Source organism: Ursus arctos, unplaced genomic scaffold (assembly GCF_023065955.2).
Source record: "Ursus arctos isolate Adak ecotype North America unplaced genomic scaffold, UrsArc2.0 scaffold_13, whole genome shotgun sequence".
Lineage (NCBI taxonomy): Eukaryota > Metazoa > Chordata > Mammalia > Carnivora > Ursidae > Ursus > Ursus arctos.
The window spans coordinates 16,497,643-16,504,698 of record NW_026622797.1 but is presented as its reverse complement, the minus strand read 5'-3'; the positions used below and the strand labels follow the sequence as shown (position 1 = coordinate 16,504,698).

General features: G+C 43.8%; 1 protein-coding gene across 2 annotated transcripts in view; it reads left to right on the top strand.

Moving 5' to 3' along the window:
* The first annotated feature begins 4,457 nt into the window (after positions 1-4,457).
* The window catches only part of TAB2 (TGF-beta activated kinase 1 (MAP3K7) binding protein 2), an 87,162-nt gene continuing 84,563 nt past the window's right edge, over positions 4,458-7,056 (top strand). For both annotated transcript variants that reach the window (XM_057310979.1, XM_048225932.2), the window contains exon 1: positions 4,458-4,842. The gene's annotated coding sequence lies outside the window, so the exon portion shown is untranslated. The remainder of the gene's footprint in view (positions 4,843-7,056) is intronic.

Below are 7,056 nucleotides of genomic sequence, written 5' to 3'. Positions count from 1 at the left end.
AATGATGCCTACACTCAAGACATTAGAGCAGAGATGGAAAGAACTTGGTCTTTGATGATATTGTTAAGCTTCTGGATCTTTTAAACCTGAAGTCTACTCTAGTTTACAATATCCAAATTTATGAGATCTAAATTTCCTTATTGCTTAATCCATTTTAAATTGAGATTTGTTACATGTGGGTGAGAACATCCTTACTGATAGACTACTTTATATCAATTCTTCATTATCTCTTTTGGGCTATTGCAGTGCTATGTGATCTTTATGCCTTCAAACCTAATCTATTTCATACACCTACTGCTAGATTATCCTTCCTAATGAACTAGTTGATCATGTCTTTGGTTTTGTCCAAAGACCTTTAGTAACTTCCTATTGCCAAGAGAATAGTTTAGACTCAGCTGCTCAGCATTGGTGGTTTTATGCCTTACACACCTCATGTTACAGATACACAGAATTCAGTGCTATCCCTCAAATATACCTCTCCTTTTCCTGCTTTTTTCATGTTTTCTTTCCCTGGAATACTCTTGTTCCACTTACTCCTGTCCATATGTAACTTTCTTCTTGAAGCTATCCCTTCCCTACTTCCACACTCTCCAAAGTGATCTCTCCTTCCCCTAAACTTCTATGGTCTTTATTACTGTCTACTTTGAATTGGTATTATTTGTATAACAGAATCTCTTCCAGTGCTACCAGTGCTCTTCCATGGAATTTTCTGTGATGATGATTAATAAGCACTTGAAATGTGGTTAGTGCAACTGATGGCCTGAATTTTTTATTTTGTTTCAATTAATTTGAATATAAATAGCTACAAGTAGGTAGTATCAGACAACATAGTCCTAGACTAAAAGGCTCCTGAATGTAGCACAGGGATTATATCTCTTTTATCTCTGTAATCACTACAAAGAGCACTGGCAAGACACAGTACGATTTATTCTTATTTTCTCCACAGAGCCTTGTGGCCAATAGACACTGAATATTTATTTGATCATTAAATTTGGAAATCACATTTACCAAATACAGTATAGAAGTAAGGGTTCCCAACTATTTTGTTCCAAATTCAAGTAGATTAAATAGGGGAGAAGGGTAAGCAGAAAGGACAAAACTCTCACCTGTTACTGAGACACAAGGCTAGCCCATCCTAAAAGGATCTATTTCTATTGACCTGTCTACCTTACAACTTTGCTCTCTTAGTCCAGCAGAACTCTACAGTTTAAAGCTCTTTGTTTTTTAAAACTTTGAATTTTGCAAAAACTTCAAACTTAGTGAGAAATTGCAAAAACAGCACAGAAATTTCCATATTCACCAGGTTTTTAAAATATTTAAACATTTCTTCGAATTTAAAAATAATCCTGTAGTTGCCAAGGACTGGGGGAGGGGAGAGGGAATTAATATTTAGTTGAGTATAGTCTCAATGTTGCAAGATGAAGAAGTTTTACAACTCTGTTGTACAATAATGTGAATATACTTAACACTATATATTTACTATATATACGTATATATACATAGTCTATACTGCACACTTAAAAATGGTTAAGATGGTAACTTTTATGTTATATGGTTTGGTTTTTTTACCACACAACACAAAATACACACCACCACCTTCAAGCATGAGAGCAGTTAAACCATCTTTGAAAAATGAGTTATAATTCTGTTATAGACTCCAAAAAAGGAAATTATCTTTTCTTTTATCCTCTGAATTATTCTTCCAGAAGTCGATCTGTTCTTGTATTTTCAAATCCTCACTTTTTAAAAGTCCTTCCCAATGGCTCATTTTAAATTCCTTATTTTATAAGGGAACCCCTTTTTCATCATATTCCAACCTCAATAGAAATAAAATTGATTCTTTAATAAAAATAATAACCTAGGGGCGCCTGGGTGGCACAGCGGTTAAGCGTCTGCCTTCGGCTCAGGGCATGATCCCGGCGTTATGGGATCGAGCCCCACATCAGGCTCCTCCGAAATGAGCCTGCTTCTTCCTCTCCCACTCTCCCTGCTTGTGTTCCCTCTCTCGCTGGCTGTCTCTATCTCTGTCAAATAAATAAATAAAATCTTAAAATAATAATAATAATAATAATAACCTAGATTCACCAATTTTTAAATTTCACCAATCACTGTCTGCCTGTATATGTGTATGGGAGATATGAGAGATGTGTATGTGTGCGTGTGTGTGTTTGTGTGTGTGTACATAATTTATTTTTTCTAAACCATTTGGGAGAAAATCCCATACATAATGTTCACTTACACTTTAATATTTCAGCGTATTTTCTTATGAATAAGGATATTCTCAGACATATATTTAGGAAATTTAACATTGGTACAGTAGTTTCATCTACTTGGCAGTATATATTCCAATTGCATCAATTATCCCAATAATGTCCTTTATAGCAATTTTCTGCTCCAGTAAAGGATCCAGTTCAGGGTCACATTTTGCATTGAATTGTCAGGATTCTTTAATTTCATTTAATCTGCGTCTTTGTTTTGTCTTTTGTGACACTGACAGTGTTTTAAGAATACAGGCCTGTTAGTATTTTATAAAACTTTCCTCTTTTCGGGTTTGTCTGATTCTCCTCATAATTAGATCCAGGTTAAAGCTCTTCAATGTATGTGTGCACCTATCATACTCATAAGTTTATAAAGCATTGTTTCTATTAAAATACACATTTATACACATTTATTTCATTAAATACGTTTCTAAAAATATTTTTGTACTAAATACACCATTCCACCATTTCAAAACATCATTGGCTTTGTGCTTTTTAGTGGTTTCAAAGACCAGTGAAATTTACTTAGTAATAGATCCAATTTCTCTAAACTCATTTATTCAATTACTTTAACATTAAGTATGGAAGTAATTCATCAGAATGGACTACTAAAAGTATTAAGGTTTGGTGATTTTTTATTACCCACCAGTGAATAAATTAAAACTATAGCATTTCCATTTTTTTGAATCCTAATTTATTTCTACGTCTCTTAATGATATCAACAGGAGAGAAAATAAATTCTGATATTGTAATTAACAAGTACGTTTGGCTTTTGAAATGGTAAAGGTTTTGAATTGGTTCTTTATTCCAAGATCACAGGTATTTTTAAATGATGAGTGAGGAAAAAGGAACTGGGAAAAGTCCCTTAACTGTAGAGAAACCTGTACTTCTTAAAAGATATTTTTTAAAAAATTCACTATAGCTATAGCGCTCATTCTGGAAACAAAAATAAAAATGGTCCTTCAGGATTTTTCTGAGGAATAAGTAAGAATCGTTTCAAGGAAGAAACTGGCAGGGATATGGACATTTTGGACAGGGACAGAAAAACGCCGTAGTGTTTTGGACACCATGAAAGCACTAGAATCTTTAAATAAATATTTTACATTGTGAGAAATGTCTGAGTATTAAACACGTTTTTTTCCCCCTAGGAGAAATTAAACAAATATTTCTTTAAGAAGATAGAAACAAGTCTCCCCTTCGCGCCCCAAAGTTAAAGTGTCTTTGGCTCTGCTTCTAGGACTTCTAGGAACGTGCAATTAAAATAAAATCGAAACAACAAAACCCTTGCAGCATTTAGTTGCTGTTGTTGTTTTTTTTCAAGCACTCTAGAAAACTCAAAGTCCGACTTTTTTCAAGTCTCGACGGTGGGAGTGCCGAAGCTTCCAGGGCTTCTCCCGCACACTCTTGAGACTCGGGGCTCCGGTCCCAGTCACCCCCGTCCGCCAGCGGCCTCTGCGCCGCCGGGCTCCAAGGGGGTGTGTCCCGGCCCGACAGCAGCCGGACGCCGCCTCCGCCGCGGGCCCACCTGCTGCCCCCGGCGGCCCGGGCCCGCGGGAGGCGCGGAGCCGTCGTTGCGCCGGGGCCACCCCCAGCCTTGAGCACGAGGCCCCCACCCCGCGGGCGCAGCCAACCCGGGGCAGGTCCCGCCGCCCGCTTCCGGACGGGCAGTGCAGACGGAGCTGCAGCTCCTTTCGCCTTTCAGCGCAAACTGCTACCGGCCCCCTTGGGGTGGAGGAACTTGCACTTTCTCCGCGCACACACACGCACACACAGAGCCCTCCAAACTACGGGAGGTCGGGATTTAAAAACGTAGGATCCCGGGCCCTCCCCGAGCTCTTTGCGCCGGCGGCCCCTCTTGCACTGCCCCGGCAGCGACCAGCGCCAGTTCGCATCGCGGAGCAGGGTTCTCCCTCCGGCCTTCGCTACGCGGGAGTGGAGTCTGCGAGTGTCGGGGGAGGGGTGCAGGGCGGAGAAAAAGCATCCCCGCGCCGCCGCTGCCGCCGCCGCCGGCCGGTTGGGGGAGGCCTCGTCACAGCCGCCGCCTCAGCAGCGGCCGCAGATCTCGCGGTGTTTGCCGGCGGCTGCGCCGCCATATTGTGTGACAGTATTTTGATTTGCACTGGGCTGGCGGAGCCGCGGCGAGAGCGAGCGAGAGCTTGGGGGGGTGGGGGGAGGGCAGGCGAGCGCGAGGGGGGTGGGGGCAGAGGGAGGTAGGGAGGCCGAGCGAGCCGGAGCCGAAGAGCGGGGAGCGGCGACGCCACCCAGCCAGCGTTTTTGATCTGCAGCAGCCGCCGGCGGGGCGACCCAGCCCGACCCCCTCTCCTCCCCTCCCCCTCAGCCACGAGCCGCGGCAGCAGCGGCCGGAGGGAGTTGGCGGCGGCGGCCGATCGGAGGGGCTGAGCGGGGAGGGAGGGAGGGCTGAGGTGTCCCCCCTGCCGGGTGGAATCGGAGGCGGCGGCGGCGCTGGCGGCAGCCGTGGTGGTGGAGGCGGCAGCGGCGGCGGTGGAGACGGCTGCCCTAGTGGGAGAGGCGGCGGCGGCGGCCGAGGAGGAGGAGGGGGAAGCGGCGGCGGCGGCGGCGAAGGGTAAACGGACAGCACTGCCGGGCCTCGGCGGGATCCCCAGTCCCGGCTCTGCCCTCAGCTCCCCGCACCCCCCCTTCGTCTGGAAGGGGCTCTGCTGACTGGCAGGGCCCTTGCGGGGCGTCCGCTTCTTCCTCTCACTCTTCCTCCCTCTGCCTCCTTCCTCACCCAGTGGCGAGGCAGAGTGGGAGGCCCCCCAAGTCCTCCCGACCGGGTGGGGGTGGGGAGCCTCGGGCCGGGCCTGGGCTCCGGGGAGTATGTGTGTAGGGGGAGGGGGACATTCATTGGAGTCGGGAGCCGGGGAGAGCCCCGGGTAGGGGAGGGTGCCGGGGGTGGGGAGGGCCCCTGCCTGCACCGGTGCCCCCGGCCCGCCCCTCAGGCATGTGTGAGATGGGGGTGGGGGAAAGGAAAACTCCCTTTTGGGGAGCCATGGTCCGGATAAAGATGATTTAGCGAGGGTGTTGGGGGGAGAGACTGAAAGAGTTGTGTGGCGACGGGGGGAGAACTTCGTTCCCTTTGCAGTGTTGGTTTTCTGCAACCTACTTGAAATGGGGAGCAAGCCCTGCTGTGAATATGTGGCCCCCTCGATTTCCCCGGATAATTCTAGTGTTGTGTCCGATCGACCTCCAACCCTAAGATTGTGGTTGTAGCAGGGAGGCTGAAAGGGTCTGGATATAGCTGAACAGGTGACAGGTGTATCTTTCTGTTGCTGATGCTGTCGGGTTGCTCGGGCAGAGTTGTATACCAAAGTTTCAGAGACCGTGTGAGTTTGTATTTATGTGTTTGGCCACGTTTCATTCCATATATAGTATATTTGAGATGTTAGGTTTCCATTCTTCAAGTCCGCTTAATTGTTGTGGAGAAATTCTTCAAATGTTTCTGATAAGAGGGGTTTCCAGGAGAGTGGAGGGAATTTGCAGCTTCCCAGGGATTTCTCAGTAGTTCATGAAATTCAGGTCCCCAGTGCGAGGCTGTTTTCAAGAGTTTTTATTCACTGGAAAGTTCTTGAACACTAAGGTCGTGTTTGAGACAACAGTGAGGCAGTATAATTTTGCATCCATTTTGTCTGTTTTAGGTAAGTTTGTAAAGTGTCAAATTTTAGGGTCAGGTTGATTCACTTTTTATAAAAGGAACTGATTTGTGCTTTAGCTCAGAAGAGAATGTTGCTCATTATGCAATATCAGATTTGGCTGGGAATTTTGGTGGGCATGGAATAGAATTTTTGCTTTCAGTTTTTACACTATTAACTGGTTGCCACACTTTTCTTCCTACAGTAGCAGAGTATTGGCACCCTTTTTTGGTGACAGTGAAATCATGATTGGTTTTCATAAACCCTGCAGTTTGAAACTTTAGTTTGAAACCATTGCATTTTCTAATAAAGGAAGACATGCTTTTCATCTTATTGTATGTTTTGGCTGAGCACTTAAATTAGAAACAATGGAAGGAATTGTCAGATAAATGAGCTACAAATTAAATTAGGGCCAAGTTAGTTTAAAAGGGATCCTGAAACATTTAAAAATGTGTATGGAACAAATATATTGAGTGATGGTACCATCAGTGTGTTAACAGGAAATAGAACAAAAATTCCAGTGATTCAGAACTTCTGTTGGGTTTTTTTTTTTTCTCCCTTTAATCTAATCAGTTTCTAATATAGGATCTTATGATTTAAATCTTTAAAGGATCAACTGAAAGTTGAATGTGTTAATTAGATGAGTAATTCATCCACTATTTCATTTTTTCTCTTGGGTACGTGGAATAACTTTCTGAGTTTAAAAGTATTCTCATAGGACACTGATGAACTGCAATTATTCACCCCTTTTAAGTGAACTGTCAAATAGTAGTAAAGCCTGTGCTATTGTACCTCATTAAGAAGTGGGTAAATAATGGGAGTCTCATCTGATACCAGTTTCCTGAAAAATATATTTTGATTTAAATCAATCCTGTTTGATTGAAATAACATCTATATTTGGTCCTCTTTTAGTGGAAAGAAGTACTTGCCTTCAACTAAAGATTGTTTAAAGACTTGCATACAATTATTACAACTAATGAAATGAGGTTTTTAAACTCTGCAGAGTTAGGTAGACACTACCCAGATCCCCAATTATGTTAATGAGTATTCCTTCGTTAGTATTAGTAGTTAGTATTAGTAACATGGGTAATTGTCTTAACGTGATAAAAATAAAATTTTATTCTATTTCTTATCATTTTCTCTGTAAG